The following is a 17,207-nucleotide window of genomic DNA, read 5'->3' as shown; positions in this document are numbered from 1 at the left end:
ACCTGCTCGAAGTCAGAGCAGATCAACGCCGGCGCGTATTCCCCCCCACACAGCCCTCCTCAAGCGAGAGATCTTCCTTCGGGGAGTTCAAGCGCCTTCAGGACGCACTTTGTCGTCGGTGCGAGGCAGTGAGGGTTAACCCCAATACGCCCACTCCATCTCACACTGCACGCCACAGAAATCAGTGCCTACAAGCACAGTGACCTGGACGCAACAATGGTGTTTCTACATTTCAAAATTGACTTTAACACCACGTCCATAAGCAGTCACGGCCAATTCTTTACTGCTAGTGTAGCTAGTATCGCAATCAGTATATACTGCTAGGCGGCCGAAATAAATAAAGTGATCCTTAAAACTCCAAAGCGTTTTCGGGAAGGTCCTCAAATGTTAAAATCAGCATGGAGTCACCCATCGCGCTTCGCCAGTGGTCTCCATTGCTTTTTCACCTCAGCAGCCGTCTTTGCCAAGGTACCCTAAATGCCTTCGAGGGAAATCTGCATAGCTCATCAGCATACAATCCAGTCAACATTTACTGAGCATCTTCCGCCCCTCCGCCGGCAGATTCCACCCACAGACTTGTACCGGACCCGTCAGGTGTCGCAGCGCCACACGTCCGAGCAGACGAGAGGAGATTCGGCTCCGCCGTTCCCATTCCCTCGCAGCTGAGAACAACTACCGCCGAAATATTACTACCTCGGTACGCACCAGGTAAGAAAATCGAAATCAAGCTGCAAGCGCGACCAATGAGAACGAGCCCAGCCGCAACGCAACGGTTTTACATTACTTTCGACAGGCAATTGCCAGGTTGCGATCCAGTCCCCACTCTGAATATCTCGCACGATGCGGAGTGAATCCGCGAACACACCAGGGTTTCACTCTCCACACATCAATACTGCAGCTACTGTGGTCGCGTTAAGCACGGACTCATCTTTCAGTCGGCTAATTTCGATCTCAAGATCCGACATGGCATTCCGCCCTTCCGTCCCGCCGTCAGCTTCGCAGATCACCAACCAACGGCCGAGCCTTTCCACAGAGAAAAGTACTTTCAGAAAGTCTGAACAGTTTCCTGCGGAAAGACGGCAGCAAGAGGATCACCTTTCTCTCAAAACTCATTGCTGCCGTCCAATCCCCAAATGCCGAAAGAACCCGTCTTTATTTTATTAAGTGGTATCTTGCATAAGGGTACACCAAAGAAATGCAGAGATCATTTTAAAAATCATACCAGATTGGGGAAATAAATTTAATGTTTGCCTTCTACCTAGGTGGGTTATTTAAAAAAACTGGTGCACGTCTAGTTAGGCTAATTCCATTTCCCCTAAAACGCTCCTATCCAAGTATTTTTCGTTATTTATTGAGATACATTGCAGGATTGGTCTTTCTGGCCGGCCAGCAATCCCCAGATTTAATCTGCGCATAATCACGGGACAATTTACAATGACTAATTAACCGACCATGGGAGGAAACCCACACAGACACGGGGAGAAAGAACAAACTCCTTACAGGCAGCAATGGGAATTGAACTTGAACTGTAAAGGATTGTGCTAACCACCACACTACCCTGCCTAAACGTATTTGAAGTGTTGTAGTTAAACTGGACTCTTACCAGCATCAGCACCAGATCACTGGCCTATGTCATGAAATCTGTTGTTTTGTGACAGCAGTACAGCATCATAGGTACAAAAAATACTAAGTTACAATAAGAAATATACAAAGACAGTAGTGCAGAAAGTGTGGTCCATTCAGAAATCTGATGGTGGAGGGGAAGAAGCTGTTCCTAAAACATTGAGTGTCTCTTCAAGCTCTTGTACCTCCTTCCTGTTAGTAGCAAAGGGAACAGGGCATGGCCTAGGTTGTGAGGCTCTTCAATGATGGATTCTGCCTTCTGGAGACACTGCCTAATTAAGATGTCTTTGTTGGAGGGGAGGCTAATGCCCATGATGCAGCTGGGTGAGTTTACGGCCCTCTGCTGCGTTTTCCAATTCTGTGCACTGGCTCCTACACACCAGATGGTGATGCATCAGAATGTGTTACATCTAGAGAAATCTTTCGTATGAAAGGTTTTCATTGGATTTAGTGCCATCTTGAAATGCTTTAGGTAGTTTGCATGATGTGCAATCCCAGCAAAGGTTCCCCCCCCCCCCCATTTCAACCCTGAAATAAAATATCCCAAAGCATTTCAAGGATTCATTGACATTGAAAACAAACCAAAAGGGGGAAAGATCAGCTGAGAAATTATTAGTTGGAATTGTGCACTTATAACTTACAGATTGTGTGTGCAAAAATTTAAAAACAGCATCTAAGTGACTTGAGGTGAAAACAACTTATCCCCACATCCTTCTCTCTGCTGTCGGTAGGGATCACTCTACCTGTCCCTGCCCACTGATCTCCCTCCTGGCACTTATCCCTGCCAGCGTGTCAAGTGCTGTATCTGCCCCTACACTTTCTCTATCACACACCCACTGAGGACTCCAAATAGTCCCTCCAATGAGGAGACACTCCGTGTTCGCGTCTGTCAAGGTCACCTACTACATCCCGTGCCCCCAATGCAACATCCTCTACAACTACGATTCAGACTGGGGAACGGCTTTGTTGAGCAACCTACAAACAGCAGGACCTCCTGGTGGCTACCTATTTCAATTCCACTTTCCATTCTCACGTCTGTTCATGGCCTCCTTTACTGCCATGATGAGGCCAAACTCAGGTTGGAGGGCTCACACCTCAAATTCTGTCTGGGTAGTCTCTAGCTTGATAGCATGAATTGAGTTCTCCAGCTTCCAGTAAATTCTCACCCCCCCACACCCTCCCTTTTCCATTCCTCATTCTGATTACCCTCTCGCCCCTTCTCTTCTCCTCACCTGCCCATCACCTCCCACTGCTTCCTGTCCTCCTTCTCTTTCTTCCATGGTCCACTGTCTTCTCAGATTCCCCCTCCTTCTACCCTTTATCTCTTCCACCTCTCTTCTTACTTGATCACCACCCCACTGCTCCTACCCACCTTACCCCTTACCTGGTCTCAACTATTACTGTCAGCTTGTACTTCTTCTCCACCTTGTTGTTCTGGCTTCTGCCGCCTTCCCTTCCAATCCTGATGAACGGTCTTGGCTGGAAACTTCGTTCCCCTCCACAGATACTGCTTCCTGTGTTTATGATTAACAAACAGCAGGCCAATTTGTCACTAGCTTCACTTAAACTAGAAAATCCTCTCACCAGGAGTCTCTCTATTATGCTCCGTGAAATTGCTCTCTAATTAATGTCCCTGCAGCCATTTCATGCTGGTAATTCCCATTGTATAGACAACACTAATGAAGTGATTTACAGTCCATATGCGCCACACAATCCTGAAGTTGGACACCTCTCTCAAACAGTAGGAATCTACCTGCTGAGTTATCAGTAATACTTCACTATTATTTCTATTGCATTTTTACCTTCCTTTCTCTCTATTTCCTAATCACACCAATTCCTTCCAATAACAACTTGAGCTGTGTCTCTGGCCTTAGCTTCCATTCAGAGATCAGCCATTGGACATAACTTTCTGGAAGCAAAGCTCCCCTTTTGGCATAATTGAGGCATTGGGCTGGATATTCCTGGATCTAAGTCACTTATGAAGAATGCTGCCATTATTATTCCATGCTAACCAATTCCAAATATGAGAGCTGGATGAATTGACCAGAATGAAAAGTTATCTATCAAGGGGAAATGGGCTGCAAGCAACAACCAGATTTTTGCTTGTGTCAAAAGCTTTTAACTGTTTTTAAAAGCACTCTTATTTATTCAAGTTACTATACAAATGAAAACTGAAGTAGAAAATTTACATCTTTAAGGACAGTGAATTCTGGTTAATTAGGACATGTTGTGCCAGTAAATTTTGGTCCAATGAAGTGGCTGCCCCAATTAGCCAATACCACAATGGTGGGTGGAGATACATCTCTACCAAAGGACATGTAAGGTGCTCCTTTACCCTGTAGGTTACCCTTGGGCAAGGGGTAGCACCTGCCTCTCGATCAGGGTCACGTGAGGCCAATGGAGCAGATGGTGGATGGTCGTATGAGCAGCTGGTGCATATCACAAGTCCTGATTATGCGACCACTGAGGCCAGGCAGACAGTCTCTGAAGTATTGTTAATGGCTGGGGTCATTGCCCAGAAGGCGGCAATAGCAAACCACTTCAGTAGAAAATTTTGCCAAGGACAATCATGGTCATGAGACATGATCACCATGCCATATGATACGACACATAACGATGATACTGATGACAATAAAATTGTAATAGTTATCAATGGAGGAATTCATTCAGTGCATACTGCAGTGTTCTTTTGATTGTAATTGAACAAAATTAGTGCAGATAGCTGAGGTAATAATTTTGGTTAGTGTCAACACTTCCCTGAAAATTTAAAAAAGTCAAAACACAAGATGATCAAAAATCACTGCTTTTCAAATTGTTGTCCGTCAGCCCAAGTGAATAACATAATGCAAACATATACAAGTGATGCTGTTTAAAAACTGTTCTATCAATTGTAGTAACCAATAGCCACACAAGTGCACGCAATTGAAGCTAGTTAGAAACCGTTCGGCAATAATCTCCTATCCCAATTAAGCGGCATAGTGTCCCAAATAAATAAAGGGAATCCCAGATATTTTCTCAATTAATTTTTGTTTTTCTTCAAAAGAGTTTTCCCAAATAAGTGGCCGACCTGATTAACTGGAACCAGAATACTAGCGGTTTGTTAACACTGAAGTAAACCATTTAGCTACAACTTCTTACTTACTGCTGAGAACCGAATTCCAGTGAACGGGCTCCGATACCTAACGTCTGCTAGTGCTGGTGGAGGCAGAGTGCTCAGAGATGTAGAACTGTAGAGCACAGAAATGGGTCTTAGTGCCATTAAATCCACGCTCTCCTTTCTGTGCATGCACATTAACCCCATTTGCCCATATTTGGCCTGTACTTTTCTTCGCTTTACCAATTTAAGTGCCATTCTAAATGCCTCTTAAGTGCAGTAATTTTATTTAATTCCACTGCCTCTTCTAGCAGCATGTTCCACATACCAACCATTCTCAATGTAAAAATATCTCTCTCAGATCCGATTTAAAACTCCTTTCCATCACTTTTAAATCATGCACCTTCATTGTGATAATCCTACCAGGGGAAAAAATACCTTGAGTGTTTACACTATCTACGCCTCCCATAATCTTATACTTCTAATAGGTCACCGCTCCACCTCCTTTGCTCCAAGGAAGTCCAAACAATCCAATCTCTCTCCATTACCAAAATCGCCTATTGCAGTCAACATCCTGGCGAATTCCCTCTGCACTCTCTCCAGCACAATAGTGTGGCATTCAGAACTACACATAATATTCCAAGTCAAGTCCAATTAGTGCTTTCTGTAGTTGTAACTTAATGTTCCAATGCCTATATTCAACCTAAAGAGGCAAGCTTACCCTATGCCTTCTTCACCATCCTATGTTGCCACATTAGGGAACTGTGGACTGCTAAGTCTCCCTGACCATCAACATTCTGCAGTCCCCTCCCATTTACTCCGCACGCCCAAACCCTCCTGACTTTGATGTGAAGTGCATCTGGGTTGCAGGTCAGATCCATGCTGCTGGACTCCGTGACACCCAGCTTGCCTTGGACTTCCACGTTTCACCACACAGGCACAAGTATGTGGAGGACAACCAGCAGCATTGCCAAAGAGAAATGATATTCAGTGAATTATCAATTGATACCTCCAGCGATAAGTGAAATCAAAATACAGGACTGAAGAGCCAGGCAAACAATTCCAGTCATGTCTTGATGGGGGTATCCGAAACAACAAGTTGCACAGGTTTCAATAGGCTGGATAATCAGTCAAAGTATTCTTCAAAGCAAATCAGAAAGGCAGCTTTAAAATGACAGGAAGGGATTTTAAAGGGGATCTGGGAGGTAAGATTTTACTTGGAGTGTGGGTAGGATCTGGAACACACTGTCAAATGCAGGCAGGCCATCGAGTCTCCTTGTTCTGGCACTCAATAAGGCTTTGTGACCTAATGTTTTAAACCTATCTTTAGATCTACCCCCTCTGATGTCTTTGGTGTATAAAATTAATGAGAAAGTAACTATCGATTGCCAATTCTGGGAGCTCAAAATTTCCACCATGCTCAATCGCTAAGGGCTGATTTCCAAAAGGAAATGCCTTCACAACTCGAATCAAATCATTCAGACTATGAGAGCTCAGTCCTGGTTTGTGTAATCTTTTTTTTCCGTTAATCCTGCTGCTCCAAGTATCTTTCTATTAAATCTACACTGCACTCCTATGGGCAATAAATTCTTCCCAAGGCACGATACTACAAATGTTCAGTCATTCAGATATAATCTCAGGTTTTATTTTCAGATCAACACTATTGTCTCATACTGAACTACTCCAGTCTTTCTGCAGCTTATATGAATTTGTTTGGTTTCTCATCCACATCAACATGATTCATGTGTATCGGACCCTGAGCCCTGCTGTTGGTGCCATTCAGAAAGCACTAGATCCCTTTTAAAGGACAAAGTGGACAGCCTTGATCTCTTTCACTAAAAACCATTTACTGCTGCTTTGCTCATAAACCCAATCATTTTACAAGTAACTTCATAGAATGAATCCATTCACTCTGTTCTGAAATTCTAATTTTCTTTGGTTCACTGGCAGACATTAATATGCCTTTCTCTCCCATCATTCAAGTCGTTAGTATAGTGAATTATTGCAGCCCCAATCGAGCAGAATACCATTTGTCACATTCTGCCAATTTGAGCATCAATTCAAAATCTCTAATCTGTCATCCACCAGTCAGTCATTTTTCTACCTGTGTCAATTAAATGCTTTCCATTCCATGAGCTTAACTTCTGCTAAGTCTCCCATGAGAGGCTTCATCAAATACTCCTGCAAATTCACATACACTTCCATTCTAGACTTGTAATCTTCTCAAAAACTCCTCACCCTGCCAATCCATCCTGACTCTGTGATTAATTAAAAACTGGTGCTGAATGTTCAATCCAAAATGACTAATTCCGTGGCACTTGATAGTGGGCCTACTAATCTCTAATCCCTTTGATATCCCATCATCTTTTCTTCTCTCTCCCCCCCCCCCCCACACACACACACACACAACCAATTTAAAGGACAGACCATAATACACAGAATTTGCTAGCTTTGGGGCATTTGCATCATTTAGAACCTGGGGATACAAACCAACTGACCTAGAAGATTCCTCACATCGGTGCCATATCTACTACATAATGTTTGTTTTGGTTCATGCTAATTTTAGAAAATGCTATACTCATTTCTAACTTGTCTGTTTGTCTGTCACCAGTCAAGATGGCGCCAGTGAGCAACGATTTCTTTTTTTTAAAGTTTCAATTTATTTTATTTATTTTATTCCTTGGGCGACATCTTACAAACAGCAAATCTCTCCAATTATTTCACTTTTTTCAAAGCCTTCTGCTTGTCCTTTTTGTCTTTTGTGTGTCACAGAAACTGTTGGAGCCTGTGGCATACTGTTTGGAACTCAATTGAAGGATCCCGTGTTATGCTGTGTCCGGAGAGCTGCCTTGTGGAGATCAGAGACTGCTGCTGCTGGTGGTGGGGGGTGCCGAGAAGGTCCGGGAGTACAAACTGACTCATGGAAAAGACCAGAGATGAGGCATGGGGTCATGAACAATTCCACCTCGAAGCAGCGAGAAAGATTGAAGTATCAAGGTGAATGTGGGGGGGGGGGGGGGGACAGCGATGGCCCCCAACGGAGACCGTCAGCAGCAGGATCTGGGTCGGTATTGTCCAGCCCCAAATCGGCGACAGTAGGACTTGGGTCAGCACGCTCGACAGTGCTGGAACCCGGGTCAACGGTCATTCTTTACAAAAGGACTGAATTTGTGTGACTTCTCCTCACATGCAGGCAAAAAGGCATTTGCCATATTTTGAGATTGATGTGATTATTGTACTGTACTTTATGTTGGCTTCCTTCATTTTTCTGGTGTTTTCTGTCTTGTGGATGATTGGCAGGTGGGTGATCTGTTAACTTTTGTGTGGGGGGGGGGTGTTGGAGGGGTTGGTGCCATTGTTGCTGGTCTTTCCTACGAGTGAAGGGTTGGGGATTGTTATGTGTAGGAGTTGATTATTGTGGCTGCTTTTTGCCAGGGGAAGGGAAGGGATTTTGGTGTCTGCAAGTTTTGCTTCTTTTCTCTTTCGTGCGGGGAGGGTGGAGTTGATGTCTTTTCTTTCAACACCCATGGTATTTCTGTATTTAGTGCCTATCTGGGGTAGACAAATATCAGAGTTGTATTTTACCTGCAAACTTTGACAATAAAATTAACCCATGTCTGGTTTACCTGCTTCTGATAAATCATTTAATATCTTTTACTTTTTCTCTTCCACATCACCCAATTATGAGGGGTCACATCCACCTTTTCTTGCCTCAGAATTTCAAAATTCTTGGTTATACCCTGCAAGTAACTTTCATACTCGAGAGTCATAGAGAAGTACAGCACAGAATCAGGCCCTTCGACCCATAAACCATTTAAGTTGTCTAGTCCCGTTGACCTGCACCAGGACCACAGCTCTCCATATCCCCAGCATCCACGTACTTATCCGAACTTCTCTTAAACATTGAAATCAAGCTCGCATGCACCACTTAGCAGCTCAGTCCATACTCTCACGATCCTCTGAGTGAAGACAGTTCCCCCCATGTTTCCCCTCAACTCTTTCACCTTTCACCCTTAACCCATGACCTCTGGTTATAGTCCCACCCAACTTCAGTGGAAAAAGCCTGCTTGCATTAACTCCATCTTTACCCATCATAATTTTGTATGCCTCTATCAGATGCCTCCTCTCAATTTTCTACATTCCAAGGAATACAGTTCTAACCTATTCAATCTTTCCTTATAATTTGGATCCTTCATTCCCAGCACCATCCTTGTAAATTTTCTCTACAATCTTTCAAACTTGTTTACATCTTTTCTGTACCTAGGTGACCAAAACTGCACACAATGTTCCAAATTAGGCCTCAACACATCTTCTACAACTTCAACATAACATCTCATTTCCTGTACTCAGTACATTGATTCATGAAGGCCAAAAGCTTTCTTTACAACCCTATCTACCTATGACACCACTGTCAATGAATTATAGACCTGGATTCCTCGATCCTTTTGTTCTACCTCCTAAGTGCCTCACTGTTCACTGAGTAAGATCTACCCTGGTTAGTCCTACCAAAGTGCAAAATCTCGCACTCATCTGCATTAAATTCTATCTGCCATTTTTTTCAGCCTACTCAGATCCCTCTGCAAGCCACAATAGCCTTCCTGTCCACTACACCCCCAATCTTGGCATCAGCCACAAATTTGCTGATTCTGTTGACCCATTATAATTATTGATATAGATTTCCAGCAACAAAGGACACAGCACCGATCCCTGTGGCACATCACTAGTCACGGGTTTTCAGTCAGAGAGACAACCCTTTACTACCACTCTCTGGCTTCTCCCATAAAGCCAGTGTCTAATCCAATTGACTAACTCACCTTGACTGCTGAGTGACTGAACCTTTTTGGTCAACCTCCCAAGTAGGACATGATAGCTGCTTTGTCACCTTTGTACCTCTCTTGACAACCTAAGATATTTTTTCTCTCTCTGTGGTATTTGCTGCTGTTTAAAGTTTTACTTTCATCTTCTTTGCCAATCTTTTGAGAAATCGTGGGAACTACAGCCCCTGGCCCTCAGAAAAATAAACTGGTTCTCTATCAGTAATTCTTCGGAACTTCTCCATGAACACATTAAGACAGCTTACAAGGCCTGTCTCAATCCCATTGGATCGAAAATCTCCAGCCCAAGTGCAAGAACTCAACTACTGGGCCTTTTGAAGCATTATGCATTTGATGAGTGTGCTATCAAATCAATGTTCACGCATTAGAATTTTAAATTAAATCTGCTTCAGTCAGAACAAAAATCTAACTCATCATCACTCCTTTATTCGTTCCCCAACACTAACAGAAAACCACCCTGTACGTGTTTCAGAAATTTACAATTTTTCCACATACAAGCTGGCATATTTAGTCTGATCTGTAGGAAAGTTTAAATCCTTCATTAAAACACCACTCGCTTTTGAATGAGCAGCTGCATCACTTCACAGCTGCTGCCATGGGATTTGGACACAACTCCCACTTCAGTCTCAAATCCTTTTGATTTTTCAATACTACCCATCAAGTCTGTACTGCCAGCTTTTCCCTCACTGCAGCCACGCCATGACAGGCGTCCAGTGCAAGTCAACATCCCCTGCTACCATTTTGCACATTGATACTGCAGCTGTTAAAGTCTGATGCAGCTTCCTTCCAGGCTCAACCATCTTGTAGTTCTGCCTGTAGTGTCAGTGAAATCAACATCTCAGAGAGGTGGAAGAGCTCCAAAAAGCAGTAGGCCATGGAAGGACCTGAACGGGATGAAAATTTGTGGCCAGCAAACTAATGTAGTCATAAGCGCCAGATGAAGTAGAATTACAATTGGCGCAATGTTAATTTAGGCAACTATAACCTCAAAGGATAGTACAATGGAAGGTGAAAAGCTGGCCAGAGCCAGTCCGGAAACAGCAAATACACAGATGAAATGGTACACCCCGGATCAGTTAAGGGTCAACGATGGGCAGCATTGATGTGGGAAGAGGCCATTCTTTAGAAGAAGGAATGTGATCAGTTCAAGACAAAAACAACACTAAGACAGGTGTTTGTTGATTTAGCCTTGGAAAGTGCCCAGGAGAGAGAAGCAACAGCTCTTTTCATTTTAACTGGGGGGAGAGAGCAATAGTTATGTTGATCTAAACATTAAATTGAAGGCATCTTCCATCTCCAAGCCACAATGTTGTTTTACTCATTTGCAAATATTGAAATTAATACCTTGTACTGAAATGCAATACTAATCATTTTTATACAAAATGACTAATCAGATTCAGGTTTAAGACCACCGTCTTGAAATTTGTTATGTGGTAGCAAAGCATTGCAATACATAATAATAAAAACCGAAATATATATATAAAATAGTGGTGCAAAAAAAGTAGTGAGGTAGTGTCCAAGGGTTCAATGTCAATTCAGAAATCTGATGGCAGAGGGGGTGAAGCTGTTCCTGAATCATTGAGTGTGTGCCTTCAGACTCCTGTACCTCCTCCCTGATGGTAGTAAAGAGAAGAGGGCATGACCTGGGTGATGAGGGTCCTTAATGATTGATGCCACCTTTATGTGTCATCGCTCCTTGACGATGTTCTGCATGCTGCGGAGACTAGTGCCCATGATGAAACTGACTGGGTTCACAACTTTCTGCAGCCACTTTCGATCCTGTGCAGTGGCACCCACCCCCACCATACCAGACGGTGATGCAGCCAGTTAGAATGCTCTCCACAGTACATCTGTAGAAATTTGCGAGTGTTTTTGGTGAAATACCAAATCTTGAACTCCTAATTAAATGTAGCCGCTTCTTTGTAACCACTTCAATGTGTCGATCCCAGGACAGATCCTCAGAGATATTGACACCCAGGAACTTGAATTTGTTCACTCTTTCTACTTCTGATCCCTCTATGATAATTGGTGTGTATTCCCTTATCTATACCTTTCTGAAGTTCACAATCTGTTCTTTGGTCTTACTGTTGTTGAGTGTGAGTTTGAATGAATGAATGAATGAATTATCTTTATTGTCATTATACATTGATACAATGAAACTCTATTTGGCTTCCTCTCAGGCAATTAAATAAAGCGGTAGATAAAAACAAGACAGTAATAGAAAAACAGTATTAAATAGATAAGTAGCAGAAAATAAGCTGCAAAAGCACCAGAATATCACAGTAATGCACTAAGTGCTGTTTGTGCAAGTATTTGAGTCCTTGTGTGTGCTCACAGTTTCAGTCATTGTTCTGTGGGAGTGGTGTGATGGAGGCCACAGCTCTGGGGTAGAAGCTGTTCCTCAGTCTATTTGTTCTGGCTTCTGGTGTCCTGAACCTTTTGCTGGACGGCAGCGTGCAACACCACACAAGCAGCTGATTTATCTCACTCCTGTATACCTTCTCGCTACCACCTGAAATTCTGCCAGAAGTAGTTGTGTCTCAGCAAATTTATCGATGGCATTTGAGCTGTGCCTAGCCACACAGTCATGGGACCAATATTACCAACGTTCATATGAGGAATCCCAACCACATATTTTGGTGAGAAAAACATTTATCATCATCGTGTTCTGTCTTAAGCCTCCAAGTCAATTTCGTATCAAAAATATCATCACTTTATACTTCATATTTTTATTGTGCTATAATTTTCTGAAGGCCTATATACAGTGGGTTCTGGTTAATTGGGCCACTGAATAACTGGAGCAGCTGCGTATTTGGGACAGCTCTTAAAGAACAAAAAAATCATTGAGAAGATAGCCAGGATTCCCTTTGTTGTTTTGGGAGACTATGTCATGTAATTGGGGCAGGAAACTGTTGCTGAACAGTTTCTAAGTAACATCAGCCACATGCACTTGTGGGGCCGTTAGATACTACATCATGCTTACAGCAAACAGTTTTTAAATAGCAGCAGTTCTGTGTGCTGGTGTTCAAAGAGCAGTGATTTTTTTTTGTCACTGATAGAGTTGGCGAGAAATAAGCAGTAAGACAATTCAGAAATGTGTTGCTGAGTGTGGTTTCAAGCATTCAGGCTTGCAGATGCCAGAAACGCCTGGGAAGGAAAATAAAACAATTTCACTACTTCAGCAAGTTAGGGACTATGAAGGAGTTGAAGGAATCAACAATCATCTTGAAGGTTGCAAAGAAAATGAAAATTCAGAGAACACACACAAAATGCTGGTAGAACACAGCAGGCTAGGCAGCATCTATAGGGAGAAGCATTTGGAGAAAATTCAGAGGATGCATTTGTCAAAAGCATTGTATGAAGGCAGTCCACTATCTATACTGATTTTGTTCACTTACAGTCAATCAAAAGATGCAGCAGTGTACAGGTACACTGGATGAATTCTGTATCGACATCAGATAGGAACTGATGCACAGTTTTATATACTGTAGTAGTATTGGCAGAGTTCTAATTTGTGCTGCATTTCATTTGAAAACATAATTTCAAAGTTCAAGGTAAATTTATTATCGAAGTACATCCATGTCATCATATATGTACACAGAGATTTGTTTCATTGCAGGCATAATCAGTAAATCCAATAACCATAATAGAATCAATGAAAGACCACAGCCAATAAGGCAGGCAACCAGTGTGCAAAAGGACAAGAGACTGTGAAAATACAAGAGAAAAACTAAGAGAGACAGGTAGAGACAGAAAGATGATATTGAGAACACGAGACGAAGAGTCCTTTGAAATGAGTCCATAGGTTTGTTGGAACTGTTCAGTGAATGGGCAAGTGAAGTTGAATGAGGTTATCCCCTCCTGTGGTGGCAGAGAAATCAACATCTCAGAGAGAAGGAAGAGCTCCGAAAGGCAGCAGGCCATGGAAGGATCTGAAAGGGACGAAAATTAGTGGCCAGCAAACTAATGGGACCAAAATGTACTGGTCCTGATGTGAACCAATTAACTGGAATCTACTGCAAATATATATCTACCGCATTAAATCAATCTGTCAACTTGTCCAAGCAGGTTAGGAAAATATAGTACTTCAGTAATCTCTGAAATGATTTAATCTTCCAATCCTACTCCCGTATCCAAAGGAAACCAAAAGACTGGCTGGAATTACTAGCAGCACCTTCACAACATTCTATGTCGACCGTGGCGTAACTGAGTAAAGCAGCATACTTAACACCACCTTTGCATCAGAATGAATCTTAACCAGTACTTCTTTCTATTCCTACCTATCTACTACATCACCAAATATGTCATTCTTTCAAAAATATTCAGTAGTTCAACCATAAACACAAGACATTCTGCAGATGCTGGAAACCCAGAGTAACACACACAGAAAGCTGCAGGAACTCAGCAGGCCAGGGAGCATCTATGGAGGGGAATAAAGACTTGATGATTTGGTCTGAGACCCTTCAACAAGACTGGAAAGGAAGGGGCAAGAAGCTAGAATAAGTTACAACCACTGTGATGACGTGTTTCAAGAGGTTGGGGATGAAACGTGAATTCCTGCCTGCAAAGTGACTTGGATTCACTCCACTTTTCCTACTGTCATAACAGGTCAACAGTAGGTGCCATTTCACTAGATCTTCACTCAACCCTGGAACAAATGGACAGTGAAGATACTTAAAGTAGGATGCTCTTCATTGACTACAGCTTGACATTCAATACTATAATCCCGTCAAAACTCATCAATAAGCTCGAAGAGCTTGACCTCAATACTTCCTTTTCTAACTGAATCCTCGATTTCCTCACTTGCTGACCCAAGTCAGTTCAGATTGGCAACGACATCTCCTCCACGATCTCCATTAGCAGAGGTGCACCACCAAACTGTGCACTTAGCCCTCTTCTCTACTTGCTTTACACTTCTGACGGTGAGGCTAAACAAAGCTCCAATGACATATTTAACTGTCGCTGGCCAAACCAAAGGTGGTGACGAATCAGCATACAGGAGGAAGATGGAAATTCTGGGTGAATGGTGCCACAATAACAACATATCACGCAAAACCGAAAGGATAATTAGTGACAACGAGAGGAAGAAACCAGAGGTCCATGGTCCATGAATCAAGGGATCAGAGGTGGAGAGGGTGATTAACTTTAAATTCCTCAGCATTATCATTTCAGTGGATCTGTCCTGTGACCAGTATGTAAATGCCTTATAAAGAAGGCATAACAGCTCCACTACTTTCTTAGAAGTTTGCTAAGACTTGGCATGTCATCGAAAACTTTGATAAAGTTCTATACATACGCGGTGCAGAGTATACTGACTGGTTGCATCATGGCCTGTTATGGAAACATCAGTGTCTTTGAATGGCACTAAACCTTACAAAAAATAGTGGATACAGCCCAGTCCATCACTGAGCAGATCTATAAAGAGCAAGGAGCACTGTCACAGGAAAGCAGCATCCATCATCACCACCCCCCACCCCACCGAACAAGCAATGCTCTCTTCTTGTTGCTACCATCAGGAAGAAGGTACAGGAGTCACAGGACCAACACCACCAAGTTCAGGAACAGTTATAATCACTCAACCATCAGGCTCTTGAACCAGAAGTGATAACCTCACCCAACTTCACTCACCCCAACACTGAACTGCTCCCCCAACCTATGGACTCACTTCAAGGACTCTTCACCTCATGTTCTTGACATATATTGCTTTTTTTAAAAAAAACTTTTTTTTGGTGCTTGCATAGTTTGTTGTCTTTTACATATTGGATGTTTGTCCACCTTTTGTGTGAAGTTTTTCATTGATTCTACTGTGTTCCTGTGTTTTTACTGTGAGTTGTTTGTTAGAAAAGGAATCTCAGGGTAGTATATGGTTATATATATGTACTTTTATGATAAATGTACTTTGAATTTTTGAATAAAGGGGAAGAAGTACAAACTAGAATCACACCATCTACCAACAAAGGATTTCATATTTGACCCAGTGGGCCATATTATTCTTTCAACTCTCTTTTCACTAAAAGTTTAGAGCAAGTTTGGGATCTTTTTCTCTCCAACTAATCGATCTTCTCTCGTGTAGAGACCTCAATTTTCTTCAACTTCCTCCTGCTTTCCTGATACTGCCTGTTTCATAATATACAATATTCTGTTTTACTTCACTTCCTTCATTAACCAGAGAACTCCAGCCCTGTGTGCTCCACTTTTCCTCAAGGGATCCTCCGATTAAAAATGAAAAGTGTCTTGAAACCTTTTCCAATCTGCCTTTGGCAAGTCCCATACCAAATCACTGACATCTGTTCATTGTGTACCTTTGCATTATTTATGTTTTTCCATAACTATTTTAAACTCTATTACATATTGCTTAGATGTTCTCCAAAAAGAGCCATTCATCAATTAGATGCCAATATGACTCATTGGAACTGGCTGCATCTCCATCTGGTATGGAGGGGTGGGGGAGGCACTGCACAAGATCAAAATAAGCTGCAGAAAGTTGTAAACATGGTCAGCTCCATCCCAGGCATCTTCAAGGACTGATGCTTCAAAAAGGCAGCATCCATCATTAAGGATGCCCATCACACAGGACATGCCCTCTTCTCATTGCTACCATCAGGGACGAGGGAGGTAAAGGAGTTTACCCCCCATCTTAACTGTGCTTTACAGGAGCACCATTGAAAGTGTCCTGACAAGTTGCATCTCCATCTCATATGGAAGTAGCTGAGCATTGGACTGGAAGTCCCTACAAAGGACTGTGAGAAGAGCTGAGAGGATCACAAGGGTCTCCCTACCATCCATCGGGGACATTTATCAGGAGCACTGCATACACAGGGCCCTTACTATTACTGAAGATCTCACCCATCCATCCAACATCCTCTTTGAATTTCTACCATCAGGCAGGAAACCCCGATGCATAAAAACAAGAATGGTAAGGATGAGAAACAGTTTCTTCCGTCAGGCCATTAGGCTTCTGAACTCTCTGCTGCATTGTATCCAAAGTGTCATTGGTCTATCTGCCCTATACCTTATAGTACTTAATTTATGCAATTTAATTCATATTCTATGCATGATTCGTATGCAGATTTTATCCTTACCTTCATAAGTTAGTGTATTTTGAGTGTTATGTGTACTAATGTGCTTTACACCCTGGTTCAAAGAAACACTGTCTCATTTCTATATACATTATATGATTATATATACATAATATACATGTTTATAGTTAACGACAATAAACTTGACTTGAAGGCACACACAGTAATTTAGGAACAGCTGCTTACCCTCTGCCATCAAATTCTGAATGGGCGTTGAATCCACAAATACTACCTCACTACTTTTTTGCACCGCGTGCACACACATACACACACACACACACACACACACACACATATACATATATATATATACACACACACACACACACACACCAACACACACACACCAACACACACACACACACAAGCACACACACATATATATATATATACACACACACATACATACACACACTTCGTACTGTAAAAATTTAGTTTTTATCTATTGCAATGGACTGCTGCCACATAACAACACATTTCATGACAGTTGCCAGTGATATTAAACCTGATTCTGATTCTCATATCTCAAAGTTCTTGACCTTTCAGGAATTGAGTATTTCCCCTGTTACCACTTCT

General features: G+C 42.4%; 1 protein-coding gene and 1 long non-coding RNA gene across 9 annotated transcripts in view; one reads left to right on the top strand and one right to left on the bottom strand.

The window, feature by feature from the left end:
• grip1 (glutamate receptor interacting protein 1) overlaps positions 1-17,207 on the bottom strand; it is a 458,415-nt gene that overhangs the window by 212,863 nt on the left and 228,345 nt on the right. Inside the window, exon 1 of one of the 8 annotated variants that reach the window (XM_059978365.1) lies at positions 4,766-4,784. The exons of the other annotated variants lie outside the window; for them this stretch is intronic. The gene's annotated coding sequence lies outside the window, so the exon portion shown is untranslated. Of the gene's footprint in view, positions 1-4,765; positions 4,785-17,207 lie in introns of those variants that run through there. 8 annotated transcript variants of the gene reach the window in all.
• LOC132398650 (uncharacterized) lies at positions 583-8,340 on the top strand. Its single transcript, XR_009513734.1, has 2 exons — positions 583-708; positions 7,490-8,340. It is a non-coding gene; the product is annotated as an uncharacterized LOC132398650 (long non-coding RNA).

Source organism: Hypanus sabinus, chromosome 8 (genome assembly GCF_030144855.1).
Source record: "Hypanus sabinus isolate sHypSab1 chromosome 8, sHypSab1.hap1, whole genome shotgun sequence".
NCBI classification, from domain to species: Eukaryota; Metazoa; Chordata; class Chondrichthyes; order Myliobatiformes; family Dasyatidae; genus Hypanus; species Hypanus sabinus.
This window is presented reverse-complemented; position numbering and strand designations above follow the sequence as displayed.